Source organism: Hylobates moloch, unplaced genomic scaffold (genome assembly GCF_009828535.3).
Source record: "Hylobates moloch isolate HMO894 unplaced genomic scaffold, HMol_V3 SCAFFOLD_18, whole genome shotgun sequence".
NCBI lineage: Eukaryota > Metazoa > Chordata > Mammalia > Primates > Hylobatidae > Hylobates > Hylobates moloch.
In genome coordinates, this window is record NW_026652293.1 from 56,459,910 (window position 1) to 56,486,725 (window position 26,816).

At 36.4% G+C, this 26,816-nt stretch overlaps 1 protein-coding gene across 13 annotated transcripts in view; it reads left to right on the forward strand.

The window, feature by feature from the left end:
• DISP1 (dispatched RND transporter family member 1) overlaps positions 1-26,816 on the forward strand; it is a 166,244-nt gene that overhangs the window by 15,047 nt on the left and 124,381 nt on the right. For 8 of the 13 annotated variants that reach the window (XR_009210807.1, XR_009210814.1, XR_009210810.1 and 5 more), the window contains 3 exons: positions 5,026-5,122; positions 6,869-6,939; positions 7,097-7,262. The exons of 1 other annotated variant lie outside the window; for it this stretch is intronic. The gene's annotated coding sequence lies outside the window, so the exon portion shown is untranslated. Of the gene's footprint in view, positions 1-5,025; positions 5,123-6,669; positions 6,757-6,868; positions 6,940-7,096; positions 7,263-26,816 lie in introns of those variants that run through there. 4 more of the 13 variants (XR_009210815.1, XR_009210818.1, XR_009210817.1 and 1 more) reach the window with 1 other exon arrangement.

The window sequence follows — 26,816 nt, forward strand, 5'->3', positions numbered from 1 at the left end:
TTTCCCTGCCTGTTCCTTAAGTGGGTCATGTGATTTGGTGTTTATCACTGACTTGAATATCTTCAAGTTTTACAAACCACATAACTTGACCATGAAATCAAGGAGCTCTTTCAAAGGACTCTTTGAAAGTAGATTTTATTTTTATTTTTGGGGTCGTTTCAATGAAAAGAAGATTATGCAATTTGTGTATGGGTTTTGGAACTTTTCTCCCTTCCTTTCCTTCTTTTTATTTCATCTTTCTTTCCTGCCTTCTTTCTTCCTTCCATCCTTCCTTTCACCTTCCTTTTTTTTTGAGACAGCGTCTTGCTCTGTCACCCAGGCTGGGGTGCAGTGGCCCGATTTTGGCTACCTGCAATCTCCACTTCCCAGGTTCAAGTGATTCTCCTGTCTCAGCCTCCTGATTAGCTGGGACTATAGGTGCGTGTCACCATGCCCGGCTACTTTTTTGTATTTTTAGTAGAGACAAGGTTTAGTTATGTTGGTCAGGCTGGTCTCGAACTCCTGATCTCAAGTGATCCGCCTGCCTCGGCCTCCCAAAGTGCTGGGATTACAGGCGTGAGCCACTGTGCCTGGCTCCTTCCACCCTCTTTAAAACAAGTTTCAATGCAGAGATTTCTGTGGTACTTTTTGGTTGGTCTTCCCAACACAGTCTCTGCCATTAGCAGTTAGCTTTTAGCGAGGCTGATAGGCCATTCATTTATTTTATAAAATCAATTTTTGTGTATGGTATTTGGTGGCTGTCTTTCAGAGATGACAGTGACTCAAGCGTCTGTGAGATTGTGACTGCTGCATTTTATTTAGATCTGGTCTTTTTTGTTTTAGGGATAATGGGAAAGGAGCCTAATCCCTAAAGAATGGTATCTAAATTTGTGAAGAACCTGCCTAAATTGTCGTGGTGGCACATGTGACTGATGGATCTTTTGGATTTGAATGCCTGTAATGTTTTAAATATATGTTTACTATGAAAATTGTTCCTGGGTTCCTTTTTTCTTCTGTAGGATATGTGTATGGATTAATTGTACAGAACCATTAATATGCTGACCTTTGTGCAAATGTGAAATACTTCTTTAATGGTTCTTTTAAAAACTGGGTTCTGTCAACACTGAGAATTTCAGCATCATTATCTGATAAGAGTTACTACCCCATTTTAAGTATTGCATAGTTTGACATATGTATGCACAAATACACATGTGGAATCATAAATTAAACAATGATATGTAAAAAATGGGGAGATTATTTCAGAGGTAGTAGGTTTATTTTTGAATAAGTGTATCTTAAATTCAGTAAATTAAATATATGATAAATGCCGATGATGTATAAGGAACTATGTTTGATGCTAGGTAGATTTATAAATAGCTGTAAGTTCTTATTTCTTATAGAATAAGTAATTGTCCATAAAGACCCTACAGCTTAGAACTGCTGAATTTAATAGGCAGTATACTAGGTTTTTGTCATTACTTTTAATGGCAAAAACTGCAATTACTTTTCACCAACCCAATAGTAGTTCACATGAGAGACCTTATCACAAGACAAAGAGATTAGAGAAAACTTTATACATAATGACTTGGGACTGGGACTTGAAGATAGGATTTGTAGAGGCATAGAGGTATGGGGGACAAAGTACCCAGTAGAGGAAGTCTGAGACAGGATGGGAAGTTGCAGCATGTGTTTGAGGGACCAGTTTGGTTATAATATATGGGATACATTTTAGAGAGTAGGAGAAGATAAGATTGGGGCTAGGACATATAGGACCTTGAGTACCATCTTGAGAAAACTCTGAAGTTTGTGAAATAGTGAGGTGATTGATCATCTATTCATTTGGTAACCAACTGAGTATCAGTTGTGTGCCAGGTACCAATTAAGCAGAAAAGTAGAGTGGGTAAGAATTATATAGCAGCTGGGCACAGTGCGTCACCCCTGTAATCCTAGCACTTTGGGAGGTCGAGGTGGGAGGATCACTTGAGGTCAGGAGTTAACCAGCCTGGCCAACATGATGAAACCCCGTCTTTACTAAAAATTCAAAAAAAATGTGGTGGGCGCCTGTAATCCCAGCTACTTGGGAGGCTGAGGCAGGAGAATCACTTGAATACGGGAGGCGGAGGTTGCAGTCAGCCGAGATTGCACCACTGCACTCCAGCCTGGGCAACAGAGTGAGACTCGTCTCACAGGCCCTGGGACAACTAAACTTCCAAGTTTAAGTCCTGATTTACTACTTGTTGGCTTAATGACCTTGTGTAAGTTTCTTAACCCTTCAGACTGTCTGTGATGATAAATTTGTTAAATCATCAAGTCATTGATTTTTATAAAAATTTCTAATGTTAAGGTCTAAGAAATTTTTATAAGAACTTTCATTTTTGGTTACTGGTCCTAAGAGATAAAGAACTATTTTATCATTAATATCAAAAATTTTAGTATTTCACATAGAAGTTTTTTAGTTGAGACCTTTTAAAATACAGGATTACTTTAGCTAACTTGACTTCCTTTGGATATTGTTGAATTTAATTTTAAGTCAAATTTAAAATTAAAATGAAGGCCAGGCATGGTGGCTCACACCTATAATCCCAGCACTTTGGGAAGCCGAGGTGTGCGGATCACCTGAGGTCAGGAGTTCGAGACCAGCCTGCCAACATGGCGAACCCCTGTCTCTACTAAAAATACAAAAAATCAGCCAGGCGTGGTGGCTAATGCCTGTAGTCCCAGCTACTTGGGAGGCTGAGACACGAGACTCACTTGAACCCGGGAGGCGGAAGTTGCAGTGAGCCGAGGTCACGCCACTTCGCTCCAGCTTTTGTGACAGAGTGAAACTCCGTCTCAAAGAAATAAAAAATGAAAATAAATGTAAGTTAACTTAGATTACATGTTAAATTTAAATAAGTTGAAAATTAAAATCCAAACGCACCTTAAATAAATCACAACCCAAATAATCTTGTACCCATCTCTTCAGCTGGAGGAGGGAATTGAGGCAATAGGGGCTCTGTGTTTGACTTCTGCGAACACAAGGTAGATGTTTATTTGTTGTTGCTGCTGATGTTTAAATCAGAAAAGAAGGTTAGAAACGCATACTGAGTAGGCAGAATTATAGCTTCCACACTCTGTTTTAGACAGATTGGGATAGATAGCTGATTGTCTTTGAGAATAGACTTTTAACAAAGTGGAAAGAGTTGAGATAAGTCACAAATATAACCTCACAGGAGTTCATATTAGTGTAGCAAAAGTGTGGGTATTATTAAGTAGGTTCTTCCGTACACTCTACTTTTTGTTCAAGGACATTTATGTGGGTTCTGATCAATGGTATTTAGTGGTATTTAATATTTGTATGCCCCACAACCATCCTCTAGTACCCTACATATTTATTACTATAAACTAACCTTTGATCTCTGATACTGTTGAATACTTTAGTTATATATTCAAACTATGTGGCAAGACTTGCAGTGGAGAGTATAGGAAATGGGGTTTGGCCTGAGGAGAAGGGAGTAGGAAAGGCTTGGTGCTGTGCCGTTTTCTTTAGATTTTACATCCCTTTAATTGCTTTCCTCCTATGACCATTGCTTTGCCATGACTGTCTAAAACTATGGTATGATGTATGAGTTATGAGGTGTTCATTTCAGATGTTATGCACTGAGCTCTAATTAACTTGACAGAAGCCAGATTCATTTTTATGCAGAGACTTTTAGTATAATAGACTTGGAGCTAGAAGACCTAGGCTTGAACCTTGGCTGTTTCTCTTATTATTTGTGTCACAAAATATAGATTTTCTTAATCTGTTTTCTTATTAGTAAAGAGGGAATAGTCATTACTCTTGTAGGTTGTTGTGAGGTTGTTGCAATAAGGCTTAAATGAGACAAGAAAGCATTTTATAAAATTCTAAAAGAGCTGTTTAAATGTCCAGTGCCCTTGGTACATGGTGAGTCTTTGGAGGCACGCAGTGTGTCTCAAGTATCATTTGGAGCAACTACAACAGTAAGGCACAGATTTTTAAGTTGTCAGCTCTGTGAGTACAGACTTTGTCTGTTTTGTACCACTGTATCTGCAGCATCGTATAGAATGGTGTTTATTTATTTCTAAGTTTCAAAACTTTAAAACGTTTTTCTTCTGCTTACCCCCTTTCCTTAGAAGTTTGATGATTCTTTCTTCGTCTTCAAAAGAAAAAAAAAAGATATAAACAGAGCATAGCACCCTGTCCTGTAGTTGGATAGATAAGCTAACTTTTTGTGGGCTGGTCCTTAAAGAGGGTGGGTGGTTACAATGGGATTCTCTTTTAGTTCTATTTCTGCTACAAATAAAAAGAAACAAGATAATAGATGGGAACCTGAAAAGAAAAATGTTTCAGTAAAACTTAGAGAGATAGGCAGGAATTTAGGAATAGCAGTTGAATGGAGAAGCCAGAATAGGAGTTTGGGTTGGGTCCAGGGAAAGATGATCTAGACCATAAAGGCGTACACGAGGTCTTACTATTAAGACATTCTGTCACAGCCAGGTAGGGCACGCTAAGCTTATACATGAAAATTCAGACTGCTTTAAAAAATGGTACCCTGTTTATATTTTTATGTATGTAAATCAGCATTCCTGTGGTGATAGATGATAGATAAGATTATATTTTCAGATAGTATCCCTATAATTCTGTTGAGTAGGTTAAATATACCCTTCAAATTAGTTTTCCTGAGAGTGAATTATCTGACTCATCCAGGCTCTGTTACACGTGAGCTGTGTGATACTGGGCAAGTTATCCAACTCACTTGACTCTGTTTTTCCCATGCTTAAAGTAGAATAATACTTACCTTGCAGAGTTGTTGTTAGGATGCAAAATAATGCATGTGAAGTACCTAGTGCAGTATTAAGTATACAGCAGGGATTCGGTTAATGGTGGGTATTATTATTTTTTGATGTAAGCTTAATGTATAATTATTTGTATCTCATTTGACAGTAAGTACTATTGATACAGTATGAACATTCCAAATGTTGTTGGTCTTGTGGGTTTCAGTGTTTGTTTTTAGACTAAATATATATTATGTTTTCCTTTCATAGATTTCTGAGAGAGCAGACACCATCTTATTTCTGTTGAATTATATTTAGTAACTCAAAAGGCATATACCAAGCTGTCAGAAGCAGCTTCATTTAAAAGGTAATTTCAAGAAAGAGTCATTTACTCTTTAATTTTACTTGGATTATATTTGTATACTTGACATAGATAATTAATGGTTCTCTTACACTAAATTTGATTCATTCAGACTATAGAACATCCCTATTATATCATATTCACTCCGTATTGGAGTTTTTTCCTTTTTTAAAAACATCTTTGGTAATACAGTTGATTTCCCGATCTCAGTGAGCACTACTGTGCTATATGACATGAACAATGTAAATAATTTGTTTCCTTGCAAATATTTAAAAACTTTTCCCCAAATGATTTTAAATGTATTTTGTTTAAATGCAAAATACCAGGTGCATTTGGAATCATCTCAGTGGGGAGCTTGTTACTGGAGTAGGAAGGAGATAAGCTGGAAAGAAATTGTGTGCTATGGCAAATTTTTATACTACTTTTAGGCAACCTTAACATCTATTTAAAAATTGAGTGGCTGGATGCGGTGGCTCACGCCTGTAATCCCAGCACTTTGGGAGGCTGAGGCAGGCGGATTACCTAGTATCAGGAGTTCAAGACCAGCCTGGCCAACATGGTGAAACTCTGTCTCTACTAAAAATACAAAAATTAGCCGGGTGTGGTGGCACACGCCTGTAATCTCAGCTACTTGGGAGGCTGAAGCAAGAGAATTGCTTGAGCCCAGAAGGCGGAGGAGGTAGCAGTGAGCCGAGATCATGTCACTGCACTCCAGCCTGGCAGACAGAGTAAGACTCTTGTCTCACAAAAAAAAAAAAAAAAAATTGAGCTTAATTCAGCAGACTTCCTGGATCTCTATTTTGTATTTAAGATAGTAGTAGCAAATAGAGCTTTTAGTGGACTATGAATAATTTTGACTTTTGAGATAGGAGGAATAAGTTGTTTTATTTTCTGAGGGCACACTTGGTACTAGAATCTTTAAGTGACCATGAAATGAAGGTAAACATAATTGGGGGGAAAACAGCCTTAAATTATTTTACTCTCATGATGTTTGTAAGTAAGCATGCTAGGTTTTAGAGATACACAGAGAAACTACTGTGACTGCGAAGGTTTCTTCCTGTAGCTTTATGCTAGTCCAAAGATAACATTACTTCATGAATTCTCAGTAAATGTACAGAAGCGGTAATGTGTGACCAAACTTTAATATCTGCTTGGAACTAGTGCTTTCTTCCCATTTGGAAGAAAAAATTATCATTTTAAACCATTTAACATCTGGGAATGACTATAATTATGACAGACAAACTTTATTTTCACTAGAAGATAGAATAGGATAGTGAAAAGAGCACTGGAATGAGAATCAAGAACCCAGGGTCTCTACTTGCCCTTTTTTTCAGTAACTGGCTGTGGGACCGCAAACAACTTATTTAATCTCTGAGTTTTAGTTACTTACTATGTAAAATGAGAGCGTTAGAATTAAATATCAAGGTCCTTTCCACCTAAGGGAAGGAAATTTTGTAATAAAACAAATAGTATTAAGGACACCCAAGACTGGTTAGAATCATCCAGTTGAGCAAGAAATTAAAAAGAATATATATATACCTATTGTTATTTAGCACGATTTAGTGTGGAGATAGTATGGGATCCAGAGACAGAAGAGGAGTTGAATCCTGGCTTAATCATTGCTGGCTATGTGGCCTTAGGTAAATAACTCTGATTTTCAATTTTCTTATCTTTAATAGAGATTATAATACCTACCTATGACAGAGACTGCCAAATATACTCCAGTAGCCATTCTGCTTTTCTTCTTTTCAGAAATAAAATTTCTAGTCCTGCCTGAAGTTTGAGCTAGCCCATGACTACTCAAGTGCAACTGTATTTCCCAGGTAGATGCTGGTAGATTGGGCCCAGTAAGTTTGGGCCATTGGGATGTGAAAGGAAGAGATGTGATGTGGGCAACTTTTTGGGTCATCTTCTTAAAGAAAAAGCCGTTTGTCCTGGATGTCCTCTTTTCTTTTTTCTCTTTGGCTGGGAAATGACAAGAATTAAAGCAGCAGCCTTGGATCCAGAGATGGACGCCAATTGATGAAGACGGCAGAACTGACTGGCTAGTCTGGGTTCCCTGGAGCAGAGCTGTCTCTCCACCCTAGGTTATCCACTTACTTTTGCACTGTTATGTGAGAGAGAAATAAACTTCTATCTTCTTTAAGCCCTTGGTTTTTTTGGTATTTCTTTGTTAATAGCTGATTAGTCTACCCAGTGGCCTAAACAAAACACTACCTTAAAGAGCTGTGAAGACTAGAGATTATAAATTGCCTAGTTTAGTGGGTGGCACATTATCAGTATTATCTACCATTTGTTAAATATTTACTTTCCATCTATTGTGGGTGGGGCACAATGTTAAATGTAATGATCACGAAAATAGTTTCTATTATCAGTGGATTTAAGAAAAGTAAAAACAAGGATTCTTAACAGTTTAACAGAGTTATATAAAATAACTAGCAACAGCCAGTTAGAGAACAAAATTTTATACTGTCATTCATAATAGTAACCAAAAATATAATTTATCTAGAATGAAAAAATAAGAAATGGGCAAGAAGACCTTTGTGAGAAACCGTTTAATTAAGACCAAAAAACCATAAAATTTATGAAGAGCTATTTCTTGTTACTTAATGTTATAAAACATTGTTTCTCACAAAGGTTAGTTTATAGGTTTAATTAATGTTAAAACTCAAATATGACATAATGCATATAATGAAAAACATTGGTTCCCTGGTCTACCCTTTCTCATCCCTACATGGTTATCCCCAGAGGCAACTACTTATTATCCTCTCGATAGTTTCTCCTAGTGTTTCTCAATACTAATTATGCCGCCATTTAAATTTTTTTCCAATTTAATCATATATGTTGACTTACTAATAAGGCAAAGGAAGATTTAGCTTTTTTATACTTAAGTTTTTTCCTTTCCCCCTCAACTTTCTTTCCCTAATATAGTTATCACTATTTTTGGTTAGTTAGTGTCTTCATTGTTATAATTATGTATTGTTCATACTTAAGCCACTCAGTGATTATAATTACATTTACTGTTTTTCTGCAACTTGTTTTCTTGGAGTTTATGGGAAATTATCTTGTATTATATCCCTGATAATTTTTATTCCCATTTTTTCTTTTTTAGAATTTCTTTTGTCTAATATTCAAACTCCTGGATTTTGATTTTCTAATTTTTACTTTTCTAGTGTCTGGGAGATTTTCTAAGCCTTTTCTTCCAATGTTATTATATATTTTTAAATTTACTGCTCTCATTTAAACTTTTCAGCTGGGCATGGTGGCCTCTGCTTTTAATCTCAGTACTTCGGGAGCCCCAGGTAGAAGGATCACTTGAGGCCAGAAGTTAAAAGACTAGCCTGGGCAACATAGTGAGACCCCATCTACAAAGAAAAAAAAATTAGCTGGGCATGGTGCATTAGTGCATGTCTGTAGTCTTATCCAATCAGGAAGCTGAGGCAGGAGGATTGCTTGAGCTCAGAGTTAGAGGTTACAGTGAGCTACGATTGTGCCACTGCACTCCAGCTTGTGCAACAGAGTGAGACTGTGTTTCAAAAATATTATAAGTAAACTTTTCAAAGCCTTTTCTTCTTTTGTGAGCATTCATTTTTATAGTCTATTATTGTTTTATGGTTATAATTTCATCTCCAAATATATTTTGGTTTTAAAAAACAATTTGTGTATTGTATTTTTGTTTGTTTTTCTATTTGATTTGGTTTCTTTATTTCATGATAGGCGCATTCCTTGGTTGTTCCTCAAACATTTAGCTAATACTAAAAATCTTGGAAACTGTGTGCATGGGTTTCACTCTAGGGCTGTTAGTTGAAGATCAGATTTATTTTATTGAGACATTGCTGACTCTTAATATCTATAGCAGGGGTCCCCAACTCCCAGGTTGTAGACTGGTAACAGTGTGTGGCCTGTTAGGAACTGGGCCGCACAGCAGAAGGTGAGTGGCGGGCCTGAGCTCTGCCTCCTGTCAGATCAGCAGCAGCATTAGATTCTCATAGGAGTGTGAACTCTATTGTGAACTGTGCATACAAGTCATCTAGGTTGCATGCTTCTTATGAGAATCTAATGCCCGATGATCTGAGGTGGAACAGTTTCCTACCGAAACCATCACCCCTGCCCACGTTGTCTGTGGAAAAATTGTTTTCCATGAAATTGGTTCCTGGTGCCAAAAAGGTTAGGGACCGCTTATCTATAGCCTTTTCTCTTGGGCTGATTTCTCTTTCCAAAGAAGAGTCTTTCTCCTGCCTGGGAGGTACAAGTTGCTACTAGTTTCTGACAGTTAAACGAAGGAAGAGAACTGAGAGGTAAGGAGTGATCTCACTGCTTAGTATAGAGATGCTCTTTAATTTACAGTAGCATTATATCCTGACGAACCCATTGGAAGTTGAGAATATCATAAGTCAAAAATGCATTTAGAGCCAGGCACAGTGTCTCATGCCTGTAATCTCAGCACTTTGGGAGGCTGAGGTGGGTGGATCATGAGGTCAAGAGATCAAGACCATCCTGGCCAACACGGTGAAACCCCGTCTCTACTAAAATACAAAAAATTAGCTGGGCGTGGTGGCGCGTGCCTGTAGTCCCAGGTACTCGGGAGGCTGAGGCAGGGGAATTGCTTGAACCCAGGAGGCGGAGGTTGCAGTGAGCTGAGATTGTGCCACTGCGCTCTAGCCTGGGTAACAGAGCGAGGCTGTCTCAAAAAAAAAAAAAAAAAATGCATTTAGTACACCTAACTTAATGAAGCCTAATCTAGCCTATCCTAAATGTGCTCAGAACACTTACATTAGCCTACAATTGGGCAAAAATAATCTAACAGCCTGTTTTATAATAAAGAGTTGAATACTTTATGTAATTTATGAAAACTATACTGAAAATAAAAACCAGAATGGTCATATGGGTACCAAATTACGGTTTCTACTGAATGCATATTCTTTTCCCACCATGGTAAAGTCGAACTATTATAAATCAGGGACCACTGTATAAATTTATCTCCCTGTTTTCGGTACAATATCTTGGTGTTTTTTTTTTAGACCGAGTCTCACTCTGTCACCCAGGCTGGAGTGCAGTGGCATGATCTCGGCTTACTGCAACTTCAGCCTCCCAGGTTCAAGCAATTCTTGTGCCTCAGTCTCCCAAGTAGCTGGGATTATAGGCGCCCACAACCATGCCTGGCTAATTTTTGTGTTTTTAGTGGAGATGGAGTTTCACCATGTTGGCCAGGCTGGTTCTTGAACTCCTGACCCCAAGCAATCCACCCGCTCAGCCTCCCAAAGTACTAGGATTACAGGCGTGAGCCACCATGCCAGGCCATTAGTACAGTATCTCTTTTTTTTTTTTTTTTTTCCTGAGGCAGAGTTTTGCTCTTGTTGCCTAGGCTGGAGTGCAATGGTGTTATCTTGGCTCACCACAACCTCTGCCTCTTGGGTTCAAGCGATTCTCCTGCCTCAGCCTCCCGAGTAGCTGGGACTACAGGCGCCCGCCACCACACCTGGCTAATTTTTTGTATTTTTAGTAGAGACGGGGTTTCACAGTATTAGCTAGGATGGTCTCAATCTCCTGACCTTGTGATCCGCCTGCCTTGGCCTCCCAAAGTGCTTGGGATTACAGGTGTGAGCCACCGCGCTCAGCCAGAAGGGTTCTTAAAACAATAAAAATAATTACAAAACCCCAATTTGTGCATAGTTATACCATTTAGTCAAATACTATATGTACACAACTTACTGTCATCAAATTATTATTATAATAAATGCAAAGGTGAGTAGAGCACCTGATTAGTCTTGGACAGAGATTTTGTCTTATTTATCATTGTGACTCCATTACATAGCACAATGCCAGACATACAAAATGCTATTAATATATGTTTGAAAGAATGAATTAATGACTAAATTAAATGTATATGCTAATTAGTGTAGTACATACCTTTTTCATCTGTAAATTTTTCTTTTGCTAGCATATTTTCTTTCTCTACAGATTTGACTCTCCTTTTAAAAGCTTATTATACATTATTTTAAGTAGTTTTATTTTTTAGTAGGATCTCATAACACTAAACAAAGATGTATTTATCAAACATTTATACATTGTTTACTGTGTGCCTGGTGCTGTTCTCAAACCATTTAATCCTCATTAATAACCCTATAAGGTGGTTACTGCTAATATTCCATTTACAAGAGGAAACTGAGGCACAGAGAAGTTAGGTACTCACTCAAGGTTATCCCGCTAGTAAGTGTCACAGCTGGACTTGAACTCATGTCTGGGTTCCAAAGTTTATGTGTTTAACCACTACACTAGACAGACTCCTATTTTTAAAAAGTACCAGCTCTAAAAATTATTTCCATCTCCAGAAGACTGCCCTTACTAGTGGGGTTTTTGTTATTTATAGGAAATTTTATTAAAATAGAAATTTTCAAATGGTAGTATTCACTGTACTTGTCTTTTATCATCAAGCTATTTAATGAGTATACTGTTTTATTTTTAAAAGTGATATTTATTATAAGCATATTTGATGTCTGTGTGCTAATAATTATATTGATAAAATATTGATATTGGTAAAATTTGGCATTATTTCAAAATGTGATGGAATATGTATGTGTGACTGTTGGAGTGCTTTACTTTCCATTAGTATTGGTAAAGTATTCTTTCTGGCTGAAGCATCTCTGAAACATCAGAGGAAAAATGGGAGGTGGGTTCCAGAGGGATTGGAATTTTACACATCTTTCAATTGTTTTTGTCATTTGTGATAAGTACCTAATGAATTTTGAACCTAGTAATGCCCTTGTGTGCTAACTATTTTGCTACCTGAGGAACTGGAGTGTTTCTGTTCCTTGCCTTGTTTAGTGGTCTAGGAAAGAGGTCTGAAGATTCGAACTCTAGTCTAGTTTAAGTTTGTGTTTGATAGTTTACAAATCAAGGTGCTTAAATTCACACTTTATTTACTGCTATATGCAGCTCTTTTTAAAAGCCTTTTGCGGTATTTTTTGGTATTTTGATTGTTTAAAGCCCTCAGGTAGCCTAATTAAAAATGGGATGTCCAAATTCACTGAGGCATCTGTTAAATAAAACCTGTCATTTAAAAAAAAAAAAAAAAGGAATTGTCTGTTTTATTCTATAGCCACAGCAGAAGGGTTAAATATGGACAGAACACTATTTGTCCTTTTAGGTATTACTAAGAAGGAGATTATAGCTATACTTTCTGTTTTATGCCTTCCCTCTTTCCCTAAATAATTAGTACTTTTATAAATATAGTATCTGGCAGAAATTGCTTTATATTAAATATCAAAAACAGCAATCAATAGTGACAGTGATCCATGTATATTAGTATTTTCCAAAGTATGTTCCATGGGAGATGGCTTGCTGGAATATGGTTTTATAATCATAAACTGAGGAACAATTGCATAAATACTGCCCCTCCCAACATACAAACATGCATCTGTTAACACACAGGCTTTGGAGAGTTACAGTATGCATTAATTTATTAATGGTACTAAGAAGTCCTGTGGTAATAAAAATGGATTTAGTTTTGTTTAGCTCAACATTTCCCACATTGTTTGACCTCAGAACCTTTTCTTTCCTAATCTTGTGGTTGTCTGATGCACTTTGTGCTCCACAGATGACTCTTTGGGATATAATGCTATATTCTGTGACAGTATAACAGTAGATCTATTATTTTGATGAGGTTTCAGAATAGTAGCCCATCAAAAATATGCCATTATTAGTTCATTCATAGTTAATAAATGGATTTTAGGAATGGCATTTAAAAATTATTAGAAATTTGAGGTGGAATGCATCTTCCTTGAATTTATATAACATTGGACCTTGCATTTATAGGCATATTACTTACAAAGGACTTTAATCTCTCACTCGATATATAATGAGAGAATGGTAAACCTCAGTAATTTTGACTAATCGGGGAAGCTAGGCAAATTCAAGATAGTATTAAGAAAACAGTTTTAAGAAATGCAGTGTTATCACTGCAAATACTGTATCTAAAATTATGCCAACAAAATAGTCCAAAGTAGAAGATTCCGGGTGGAAATCCTTTAAAGAATAAATAATAGTGGCTTGTAATTAGTTGTTGCAAATATATAGGTACTTTGGAAATAAGTGACATTAATTAAAATATTTTTTTCAAAAGTTTTAGCTTTTATTACATGTATCTTATTTACACTATTTGCTTGCTAAACCATTTCTTTATACAGTATATTTCAAATTTCTAGTATGGTATGGCTCGTAAAAATTTACTGGGTGATCTATATCCTAATTGAGAATAGAATGAAACATGGAAATAAGGCAGGGGAGAGATCTTCTCTAAAAGGAGTGGGGTGGGAATTTCTTTTGAGCAGTGATAAAAATAGCAAACACACATTTGACTATTATTGCTGAAAGGAGTGATTAATAATTAACTAACATCTGCTTCTTGAGTTCTGTAAAAGTCCAGATTGAAGGCCAAGAAGTGTTATATCACAATAGCAATCAAAAGACAAGAAAGAAAAATGAAAACATGGTGGAAGAGAAAGATGAAATTGTAGCAACCAGGATGATTAGATATTGGGGAGGCCCCAAACAGATAACATTCCACAGGAGAGTCAGCATTAAAAGACGCAAAAGTCCCAGAAAAAGTAGATAAATCATGTCACTCTTGTTTTTACGCCGAAGATACATATATATATTACAGCCCCGTTGAAGTGTGGTATTGGGGCTAGGAAAGGCACCCATGGAATTGCGATAGTCCTTAAAGTACTACCTTTTTACATGCTAAGTGTTTATCTCTAGAATATATCCAGAGTAGCTCATTCTCCAGTCTTTGTTTTTGTATTTTTAAAACAGCATTTACACATTTGTTTCCTAAAATCCCATCATATCAGTTTTTACCAGGCTTTAATAGACCTGATGTGTGGAAGTTCCCTCAATTCTCTTTTTGCTTCGTTTCTTTTTATTCCTTTGTGATGTAAGACAGCATAGTAGCATCACCCCATTTTATAGGAATGGGGAAATCAGGTTGAAGGTTAAGTGGCTTGTGTACGGAGTGAAAGGAAGGAGGGTTTCAAGTGTAGCTTAGAAAACAGGAGTTTAGTATTTTTATAGGGAAAAAATATGATGGCTAATTTAGCAGGTTTTCTGAATTAAACTTCTTATGCTTGATTATACACTTAAGTATTAAATCTTTCAAGTATTATCTATATCAGTACTGACTAATCTGCCTTCAGTGATATAATGGATAGCCGATCCAGCCTTTCCTTTTAAGAAAATCCTTGATGTATTAGACTGTTAAAACAAATTCTAACATTTGGTGTTCATTAATGTTGTAACTGAAACAAAAACATTTTAATGGTTAATCCCAGAGTATTTTGAAGTTAGTGTAAATTTGCAGGAGAGGTATTTAAGCTTTAGTATCAATTGCAAATAGGCCACCAGCCAATTTTCAAAGCTGTTTCTTAGTGAGACATTGAGTTTTTCTCAATGCAAAAAATGCATTATGCAGCATTGTGCCATGTGACAAGGAAACAGAATGGAACAATTACAATGAGATTTGTATTGATAATTGTATTTCTGTGTGAGTCGTTTAAGATACTGGGAAGCAAAGTAAGATTTAGAATAACCCCCCAGCAGCTTCAACAACTGCTTAAATTTAGTTGTAGACCACGAAAGAGGTATTTTTAATATAAAAGGATGGGAATTGCTGGGCAACAATTAAAACTTCAAACTTCAAACTCAACATTTAGGGTTTAGCCAGCTGACTTTACTAAAATGGAATGCTTTAACTTTTTGGCTCTATATTTCAGGAAAATTGCTAATTGTAGTTTATTAAGGTAAAATGACTTTCTGTGATGTAGTTTTAAAAAGGTCAAATCTCCACTTAAAATATTAGGTTGGTGCAAATGCAATTGCAGTTTTTGTCATTGCTAGCTTTTGATAGTGCTAAAGAGTTTTGCAAAAATGATTTTTCTTTTAAAGAATATTTAAATTAATTTATTTCGCTTTCGGTAAATGCCAAAGAAAGGCACAGTGAAGTATTGTAAGTGCATTCAAAATCGATTCTTCATCCATTCATTTGTCATCCTAAAGTGAAAAAAAGAAGTGGAAGAAAATTATTAGATGGATGGTAAATATAATCTAATGATTTATATGTTGTTTTGACATTTAACCATAGATACTGTTGCTTAAAAGGACTCTTTAAAGAAAATCTCAGCATATTTTTTATTCAAAGTTGTTTTGACTTAGGCACTTTTTCCATGTAAGAGACAAAAATCCCACAAATATTAAATCTATTTCAACAAGTGTTTTTGAAACATTATGTAGATTTGCAATGCAGTTTACATTAGCACAATAAATATTTATTAATGCTGTGCGTTTTGAGTTTCTGGATTTTTGAACAATATGTTTAGGTCATTTTGAATTATTTATTTAATATTATTTATTATGACTGTGAACTGATTTGTCTATATGTATGTATTTGTGTGTTTTGGCTCTATCTGTATCTCAACAAGACCGTTTAATGTTAGCTCTATCACAAGATAATTTACTTTTTTCCCCCTCTATGATATATAACTTTTGGGATAAAAATTTGTTTTGGAGTGTAATTTTTGGAAATGTACTAGCCACTTGACATGCTTTAATATTCAAAATAATTCACAGTGAATCTGGATTTTTAGTGACTAGTCAATGTCCTTGGCAGACATTTTTGTTTTGACTGATGAAGTTCATTTTATCGTTATTCTTACAAGGCTTCTGCTTTTTGTATGCTGTCTAAAAAAATCTTTGCCTAACCTAAGGTCTTGAAGATTTATTTCTAGATTTTCTTCTAGAAATTTTATTAGTTTTTGGCTTTTTTGTTTAGGTCTATAATCCATTTTGAGTTAATTTTTATGTATGTTGACTATGGATTTTTTTCTGTTTTGAAAATGTTTGCATAGAGAGACAACTTTAGTGACAGTGTGGTGGTTGCAATGAAAACAGTGAAAAGGCCGGATGTGGTGGCTCATGCCTGTAATCCCAGCACTTTGGGAGGCCAAGGCGGGCGGATCACCTGAGGTCAGGAGTTTGAGACCAGCCTGGCCAACACGGCAAAACCCCGTCTCTACTAAAAATACAAAATTAGCTGGGTGTGGTGGCACATGCCTGTAATCCCAGGTACTTGGGAGGCTGAGGCAGGAGAATCGCTTGAACCCGGGAGGCAGAGGTTGTGGTGAGCCGAGATTGTGCCATTGCACTCCAGCCTGGGCAACAAGAGTGAAACTCTGTCTCAAAAAATAAAAGAGTGAAAGGACAGGGAGTATGAGCTGAAATGACTAGAACTAGGATAGCAGTTCTGCATATCAAAAAAGCAGGGAAGAGGAGAAATATGATGACATTTTAGAGACAATGAATTGGATGGCGAGTGAGCATGGAGGTAGAAGTAAAGATGCATCTAAGGCTTATGATTCCAGGAAGTAGTATGGCCTGTGGCTAAAACTAGAATATAGGACAAGGGGAAGTTTATGATTCTCCATTGTGATGAATGGAGAAGAGTTCTGTTTTCAAACTGTTGAGTATATGTGATAGCAGGACATTCTGTCCTTGTCCACATGTATACATGTTGAGGAATAGTCAGATTCTTAGTGAAAACATTTTTTGTTTAATTCACTGCGCCTAATTTTTTATGTTATTGCATAGTTTCCATTGTGATAATTTTTGTAGCTTCTCAACAGTATTTAAATTTTGTTGTGAAACTATTATATCTACTACATAAAATAATGATAAAAAAATAATGCCACTAAATTGGTTTCTACTGTATTTCCCTCCTCTGTTTCCAATACAACTTGACCATTAATAAGGATATTCTGTCAGTATTTGTCTAGATATGCAGACAGCTCATATCATTCTTTCCACAGAGGTAAAATTGTATTATCCTTATTTATTTTGATGCTCATATTATCCCAGGCATGGCCAGTGGAAATGACATACGTTAAACTAACTATTATGTCCTTTTGACATGTCCTCATGGTTATTTGAGAACTTTCTTAAATTCTGTCATAGTAAGATATTCTAGGCTAATCCTATACTTTCCCTGGTCTAGCCCTGTACTCAGCCATTTCACTCAAGGGTCCTGGTTATTTTTAGTGGAGAATGGTATTTAGAAACAAAGATCTAGGTTTTGTCAGTGGAGAGAGCTTATAAGTTGTATTTACACATATAAAAATGTGTATGTGCATATACACACAGGAATATAGATAGTACACATATATCCATATTTATTTTCTATATCAAACCATCTTTATAAATAACTATAAGTTTACACCTATACCTCCAATTCCAATACAATCCAATAGATTATTTTTTTTTTCTGGCCTTTTCCCTTTCCATGTTTGCAATTCCCTCCTCTTGCAGTGGAAACCTGGATTCCATTAAGTTAATATATTTTGCTCCGAGACACACCAACCCCCACCCCCAATAGCCATGTGCAACCCAGGAGGAAGGGGAAGGATAAAAGGGAAGGGAGAAGGAAGGAAGTTCCTCCCAGTGAATTTTTTTTTGAATTAGCCCCATGATTAAAAATAGTAGAAGAAAGGAAGGAGCCATGTAGAATTTTAAACTTGTGACTAGTCAGTTTTGTCCGTCTTTCTCTTTTTTAATGGTTTCTGGCCTTTATGTCACAAATAAAGGTTATGAAAATAAACTTCATAGTACTTTTTATGCCTTTTTTTTTCTTGGTTTCTGTGAACCTATTGGTTTTTTTACATTTTAATTTTTAGTACACCTCAGATTTATTTGGGGGAATATTTTAGGATCTAATTATATTTTATTTTTCTGAATGGATAACTAGTTATTTCAACATTAATATTGATTTATTTATCTGTTCTCCATTGATTTGAAATGCCATCTCCATTGTATCCTGTTCTACAATGTTCTTTTACTATATTCTTCTGTTCTTTTTATCTGTTTGTTTTTTAAATTGCATGCCTGATAGTGGGACACTGTAGTATTTATCGCCTAGAGTGATTGTGAGCATTAAATGAGAATGCACATAAAATGGTCAGTGTGGTGCCAGTCATGTAGTATAAAATGGTCAAGATGTATTAGTGACTATTAGCATGTCAATATAAAAGGAATAAACTTTACAAACAATAGGAGAGTAAATTACAAAAAAAGTAAAAATTATAGTAAGTAGTGGTTTTTTAAAAAAATAAAAACTTGTAGGATTCTTAATTTTTATACTTTGTGTATGGAATGGCAAAAGTTCATATTCTTTATATACAGATAAATTATGTTTAAAAATGTGTCCAATATTAGATAAAGGTAAGCTATTTAGACTTACGGATGTCCTGGATTGCAGGCCCTTTGAGGGCAGAGACTATGTCTTATTTCATTTAACAAATACCTGTTCAGCACCTCACTGTGCCAGGGTTTGAGCATAGAATAGGATATAATATCTACCATGAGCAGCTCACAGGCTAGTTGGGGAAACAGACATATAAACAAATAAATATAAATAACATGCAGAGGGCTAATATATGTATAGCAGTGTACTTAGTTGTCTTCCATTAATGTGGAAATATTTATATCAGAGCTCTACACATTCACTGAGGCATTTTTCTAAATATGGGGATGGGATGAGAATACTTAAATAGTATTTCTATGTTGACTCCCATGAACTGTGTCCCAAAGTGCTTGATTGTACCTCACCAAATCTTTATATAATACCACAAAGAAGGCAAAAAGTCACATTTTTTGGAGTGCGTCTTTTGTATTTTCTGCTTTTAATATGTATTCCATGTGTAGTCCTCAAGAGTGAATGTGTGTATACTGCATATTAATAAAATGATGGTAATTTAAGCACTAATATTCTAGTATTTTCTCTGAATGCTTCTTTCAGTTATTTGACTACCATCAGGTAGTTAATTTGTATTTATATAAGATCAAATTAATGCATTTTTAATCCAAGCATCTGTTCTCTATTTGTTCCACACCTGTGACAAGATTATTTCAACCACTCACTTATAAAAGAGAAACACATTGTCAAGGGGCAACCCTGCTTTCAAGCATACATTCTATTTTTTGCGCAAATAACCATGTGAAAAATACCAATTACTGAAACCCTGAGAAGAACGAAGTTACTTCTAAACCTAGTATTTATACAAAAAAGGCTGTCTAAATGAAAACCACACTGAGATGCAATAGACCAAATCTGTATAACATAAACCTTTCAAGATCACTGTAGCTAAAAAAAATGTATCCATGATTTGGGAAGGCAGCTTTAACAAAACAGTATTGTAAAAAATAACTAAAATGAAACAGCTGGCCACCAATCTGACAAACATGTACCTTAGCAGGAGGCTGTGAAATTTGAAGCACCTTAGTGAGTATTAGCACATACTAGTAGACTGTTACAGGCCATACTTCTGTACATGAAGTACATTAGAATATTTTCAAAAGTGTACACAGAAGTATGGCCTGTAACAGTCTACTAGTATGTGCTAATAGTGAAATTGTGAAATTTCTAAAAATTAAAAACCCAAATAAAGGTACCATTTTGGTTGAAATGAAAATCATACCAGTTTTAGATCTCAGTGAGGGTGTAATTTAGATTCTGGTACAGTATCTATTAAGAAATACAATTTATTCTAGTGTCACCTTCCTTATTAGCAAATTGTCTTCAGAAGGAACACAGACAGGAGAGGTCTAGAGATGCCTTTTAGAGTGTTAGAAAGACAGGTTGTATGTGGACATGGCTAATAAAGATTGAGAGGCTGGCTTTGTTTAAATCCTAACTCTGTCACTTTCTAGGCTATTGAACAGTATTCTAAACATTTCTCTGCCTCAGTTTCTTGAGCTGTAAAATGTAAGATAAGCCCCATAGGGTTTCTGTGAAATTTAAGTGAGTGACATAAAAAAAAAATGCTTAGCATATTATTAGCACACGAGAAACCCTTAATAAATGCTGGCAGTAAAGTTCAACATAAGTAGACATTTTTCCCTTGTGCATTTTCCCTCCATTTTTCTCTCTTCTGCTAACCCTCTTGATTATGATTATTATTGTTTTTGCCTTTGTCTTTAGTTTTGTAACCATTCCATTTTTTTTTTGTTTAACTAGCTCCCTTGTTCTCTCTTTTTAAACCCTCTGTTTTCTCCACTTTACCCCATGTTTTTATTATTATTTTAAAATTTTCCATCCTCCAACTGCTATACTTTTTTCCCCACTGTATTTTAATTTTTTTAAATTTTAGTTTTGAGGGTACACGTGGTTTGTTACATAGGTAAACATGTGTCATGGGTTTTTTTTGTACATATTATTTCATCACCCAGTTATTAAGCCCAGTACCCAATAGTGATCTTTTCTGCCCCCTCCCTCCTCCCACCCTCCCCCCGTAAAGTAGACCACAATGTCTATTGTTTCCTTCTTTGTGTTCATAAGTTCTTATCATTTAGCTCCTTCTTATAAGTGAGAACATGCAATGTTTGTTTTTTTGTTCCTGCATTAGTTTGCTAAGGATAATGGCCTCCAGTTCCCTCCATGTTCCCGCAAAAGACATGATCTCATTCTTTTTTATGGCTGCATAATAAATGTAGTACATTTACTATGTACCACATTTTCTTTATCCAGTCTGTCATTGATGGACATTTAGGTTGATTTCATGTTTCTGCTATTATGAATAGTGCCAACTCCTGTTCTTTTATCTGACAGGCCCAATGGCCACTCTTTCCTTCATAGGCCTGTATCTCTGTATTTCTGCCACAGGGGCTGTTAACCTGAGGTCTCTGAATGTCCTTCAGAGGACCTACTAACTTCTGAAATTATACAAAATTTTATGAATATGCATTTTTAATTTTTTTTTTTTTTGAGACAAAGTTTCCACTCTTGTTGCCCAGGCTGAAGTGCAATGGCACAATCTCAGCTCACTGCAACCTCCGCCTCCCGGGTTCCAGTGATTCTTCTGTCTCAGTTTTCCAAGTAGCTGGGATCACAGGCATGCGGCACCACACTCAGCTAATTTTGTATTTTTAGTAGAGTCGGGGTTTCACCATGTTGGCCAGGCTGGTCTTGAACTCCTGACCTCAAGTGATCTGCCCGCCTCCGCCCCCCAAAGTGCTGGGATTACAGGCATGACCCACTGCACCCAGCCGAATACGCATTTTTTGAAGGAGAGGTTCCATAGTTCTTTACAGAGTTTCAGAGGGCTTCACTGATTTTATGAGTTTAAGAACCATTGCTTGATAGGATGTAGCAACCCTTCCCTCCCAGCTGATTTGTTGAGCCTCTCTGCCATTTGCCTCATTGGTATTAGGGAAACTTTCTATACAATAAAAAGTGTTACTCAGCACATATACTGGATTTGCATCATAGTATTAGAAAGGGACTTCATCCCCAGGTGATTCATTAATTGTGGCATCACTGTGTTATGTTGTAATATTTATAAGCAACAACTTTGTTTTTAAAACTTTTTTTGCATTGTGCATTCCCTAAAAGTTCTTTTTCCCAGTTTCAAATATTCATAACAAATGGCCAGCTCAATTTAAAACAAGGTAAATATTTCTCATTTTAATTTTTTTTCCATTTCTATATGAAATATCCAAGCCAGCTTGGAACCAAAGCATTCAGCATTTTACAAGCTAATTGTCCAGTAGAAAAATAATGTTTTAAAATTAGTTATAAATTTGCTAGAGGCCAGGCGTGGTGGCTCACGCCTGTAATCCCAGTGCTTTGGGAGGCTGAGGCGGATGAATCAGCTGAGGTTGAGAGTTCGAGACCAGCCTGACCAACATGGAGAAACCCCATCTCTACTAAAAATACAAAATTAGCTGGGTATGGTGGCGCATGCCTGTAATCCCAGCTACTCAGGAGGCTGAGGCAGGAGAATCGCTTGAACCCGGGAGGGAGAGGTGGTGAGCCGAGATCACGCCATCGCACTCCAGCCTGGGAAGTGAAACTCCAATTCAAAAATAAATAAATAAATAAATAAATAAATAAATAAATTTACTAGAAAAAAATTCCAAATTGACAGCATTTGGTTTTTTTTTTTTTAAGCCTTCTATAACAAAACAGTCATGTAGACTTTTAGTATATATTTTTTCTAGTTGGCCAAATAGCCAAAGTTGTTTTTTATTTGTTTGTTTTTTGGTGGTTTGTTTTTTGTTTTTTGTTTTTGTTTTTTGTGGTAGAGACTGATTTTCACCATGTTGCCCAGGCTGGTCTTGAACTGCTGGACTGAAGTGATCCACTCACCTTGGCCTCCCAATGTGCTGGGATTACAGGCATGAGCCACTGTGCCTGGCACCAAAGTTGTTTTCTTAACTAAAATCATCATTCACATGAATCACTATGACAGCCTGAAAAATGTAGAACTCCTCTAAGAAGAGGAGATAACCCAGTGAGTCATTCTTTACACATCTTGTTCACGTTTAAATGTGTAAAGAAGGAAACTATTCCTTTGAAAATAGCACTGCTTTAATCTTTGCACTGATAATTCTGACCTCAAAAATAAAATACCAATTTTTAAGACCTTGGCTCTACTGGGAATAATCAAACCAAATGAACAAACACAAACCTTGTGTATACCCCCTTCCTTTTTTTAACCAACGATGATGAACCTTGGGTTACCACGTAGAACATAGGTAATACAATGCCAAACACATGGTTAACAAAAGTGAACTGAGTGCCTGGCATATGGGGGGCTCTGGGTGTACAATAGTGAGTAGTGAGTGAGAAAAACAAATATATCTGTGTATATATACCAAATGTATTCATATACAAATAGTAGTAAGTGCAATGAAGAAATGAATGGGGTCTGAGAGAGTAAATGTTGCTTTAGAATGCCATTAATTATTTCATAGAAAAATTGGTTATTTCATAGAAAAAAGAGTCTTTCATTTGGTCTCTGTTAATTTGTTTTCTGTGTTTTAATAATGAAGTTGGTGGCAGGCCATGATTTTTGGCTGTTCAGAAAAGAACTACCAGGCTTACGTTGGAGATGTCATCCCACCATTAGGATGGCTGTTATGAAAAGGATAAAAAATAACAAATGCTGGTGGAGATGTGGATAAAAGGGAACTTATATGTTAGTGGGAATGTAAATTAGTACAGCTACTATGGAGAACAGTATGGAGTTTCCTCAAAAAACTATAAATAGTACTACCATCTGATCCAGTGATTGTGCTACTGGGGATTTATCCAAAGGAAAGGAAATAATATATCAGTGAGACATCTGCACCCCCAGGTTTATTGCAGCATTATTCACAATAGCCAAAATATGGAATCAACCTAGGTGTCCAACAACAGATGAATGGATAAAGAAAATGTATATATACACCACGGAACACTATTTGGCCATGAAAAACAGTGAAATCCTGTCATTCACAGCAACATGGATGGAGCTGGAGGACATTATGTTAAGTGAAATAAGCCAGGAACAGTAAATTAAACACTGCATGTTCTCACTCATTTGTGGAAGCTAAAAAAGTTGATTTCACAGAAGTAAAAAGTAGAACAGAGAATACCAGAGGGTGGGAAGGGTAGGGGAAAGGGAGGGATAGGGAGAGGTTTGTTAAGGGATACAAAATTACAGCTAGATAGGGGAATAAGGTCTAGTGTTCTGTATCACTGCAAATGATTATAGTTAACAAGAATATATTACATAGTTTCAAATAGCTAGAAGGAGGATATTGAGCATTCCCAACACAAAGAAATGATAAATGTTAGAAATGATGAATATGCGAACTACCCTCATCTGATCATTATACGTATCAAAACATTACCATGTACCCCATGAATATCTATAATTATTTTTTGTCAATTAACAAAGACGCTGTCATCAAGATTTTTGTGCCTTGAAACTATAGAATTTGCTCTGGAAAGAAAACACCATGGCAAGATGTTGGCCACGGACTATAAATATAGGGGAAAGAAAACTGCAAGAGCTTTATTTTTTGTAAGTCTGTTTCCTTGATTCACAGATCTCCTAACAAGACTGAATCATAGAAGTTAGGCGTCTTAGTCCATTCTCATGCTGCTGTAAAGAACTGCCCAAGACTGGGTAATTTATAAAGAAAAGAGGTTTAATTGACTCACAGTTCTGCATAGCTGGGGAGGCCTCAGGAAACTTACAATCATGGCGGAAGGCATCTCTTCACAGGGTGGCAGGAGAAGGAATGAGTGCAAGCAGGGGAAATGCCACATGCTTGTAAAATCATCAGATCTTGTGAGACTCACTCTTTATCATGAGAACATCATGGGAGAAACTGCCCCCATGATCCAGTTACTTCCACCTGGTCCCACCCTTGAAACATGGAGATGATTACAATTCAAGGTGAGATTTGATTGGGGACACATAGCCAAACCATATCACTAGGACCCTTGAGTCACTGTTTTGGAGATAGCTCTGAATTCTGGGCACTAAGGAATACCATTTGGACACTGATCCTTTTATGTTAAAGATGGTGAACTGGTGGGTTTCAGTGTCCTCCTTTCAGTTTGTTAATTGGGAATCCTATAGTTGAGCCTAAATTTTCAGGTGGTTTGCTTTTTTTTTCATCATAAATGGCAAATATTACACCTACCCAGAATACGGTGCTTTGAAACTGAAATGTTAAGGAGATAGATGGGTATACCTAACTGCTTGGGATGAACAAGATTTTGGGGAATAGGAGAATGGCTTCTTTAGAGACCTAACAGTTATTTGTGTCGCCTGGGGAAGTGGGATAGTTCATTCTGAATCATTTTCAAACTTGTCCAGGGAGCTCTGGGGCTCCTCACAGGAACCTCAGTACTACTAGTGGGAATAGGGTTGCCAAGAAGGGTAGGGATCTCATCCCCACATCCTTTAACTAAGGAACTTCTACTAAACACAAAAGAAAACAAAGAAGTTTGAAGCTAATAAATTAGCTTTTGCTTCTTTGTCATAGAATATTCCTGAGTTACTGTTTGTGTACCAACTCTTGAGGGTTCCATCATGTATGATGAGGAGCCACATCAAGACCTTTCACCTGTGCTCTCTTATTCTTTTCTTCTGCCATTCCCTCTGCCCCTCTCCTCACACAAACCTTTTTGTAGAAAGGAAAGCAGGGAAAAATACCACTTGAGTTCCAGGCCTTGGGAACTAGTTAAGATATGTTAGAAAAGAAATATTTAAACAATTTTTGAAAGCCCTGAAAATTATGTTCCTAAATCTTCTACCTAAATGGAACTATGTATTATCTTCATTAGGAAGAATATATATGGAAGTAATCAACAAACTGAACTAGTTAGAAAGCAGCGTATTTTAGCCAATAATGAGCCTTAACCTTTGCAGGGTTACCACATGGAAATCGTTATTATATACTAGCAGATACAGCTATGCCACCATACTTCTTATGTCAAGGACCAATTCTTCATTATATCAGCGCGTTCTGATTTTCAGTTAATCTTATTTGGTTGCTAAATGCCTTACGTACCTAATGGAATGAAATTTGAAGAGTTGACTAGCTTAATTTTGCAGTGTGAAGTGGTTCCCTCCTCTTTATTTTAAAACATTTTTTCTCCCAAAACTTTGAAGATATTTTGACTAATTCAAGTGTCACATAATTTTAAGAGTACTATAATTTATAAGCTCTAGAGGTATGTGATTTGAATGCTTCCTATCTAATGCGACTGGAATTTTTCTCCAATTATAAGAGAGACAAGACCATTATTCTCCAGTTTCAAAAATAAAAAATAAAAAGAATGCAGCTGCTTGCAAGAGGAGAGCTAAACTAACAGAACATTTAATATTTTGAAAAATATGTCCTGGGGGAAAAGATTCTTTTCTGTTTAAAAAGATATTAAATTATTTAGCTTGGCAGCTCCAGGGTGTGAATATTTTGAGCTCCATCACTGTCATTTATTTTTTATCAAGTTCAAATGGAAAAATTGAGAACTTTATTTTGACATGTAGTCCTTTATTAGATATATAAACCTTTAGCTGCAAGGGACTGCATGTTACTGTGAATTACATAGGCACATTCCACTTTTAGTGGATCAGTGTTTAATTTTCAAAATTCTCAGCAAATAGCACAGCTGCAGCCAAAAATTCCTGTAGATGAAACTAATAGTTCCAGGCTGTGTTGCTGTCATTCGTTACTAATCCAGGTATGAGTGCTTACTGTTTTTAATTTTCCTTTTCTGAACTTGAAGGCAGCGTTTGTCTTTTCCCACAAGAAGTCAGTGATAATGTGCCTGAGATTTCAGCAACTGGAGATAGTTGGCCTTTTCCACACTGACACAACTAGACTTTCTTTTAGGGCTAGTATAGATAGGAGTTTGATGATAAACATAAAACAGTGGGAGACAGGCACATAGTAGGGTATTAAGGAAAAACAAGAATATATTAGGGATTTGCCCCTAATTTTTGGAAGTTGGTGTCATGGAAAGCATCTGTTCCCTACCATACGATATCCATTGATGGCACTTGCCATTTGGGCAAGAATATTGAATTAAGTGGACAATATGTTTTTATGTTTATTATAATTTTTTTTTTTGAGATAAGAGTCTTACTCTGTCACTCAGGCTGGAGTGCAGTGGCTCAATCTTGGCTCACTGCAACCTCTGCCTCCTGTTTCAAGCAGTCCTCCTGCCTCGGCCCCCCAAGTAGCTGGGATTACAGGTGCATGCCACCATGCCGGGCTACTTTTTGTATTTTAAGTAGAGATGGGGTTTCACCATGTTGGCCAGGCTAGTCTTGAACTTCTGACCTCATGTGATCCACCTGCCTTGGCCTCCCAAAGA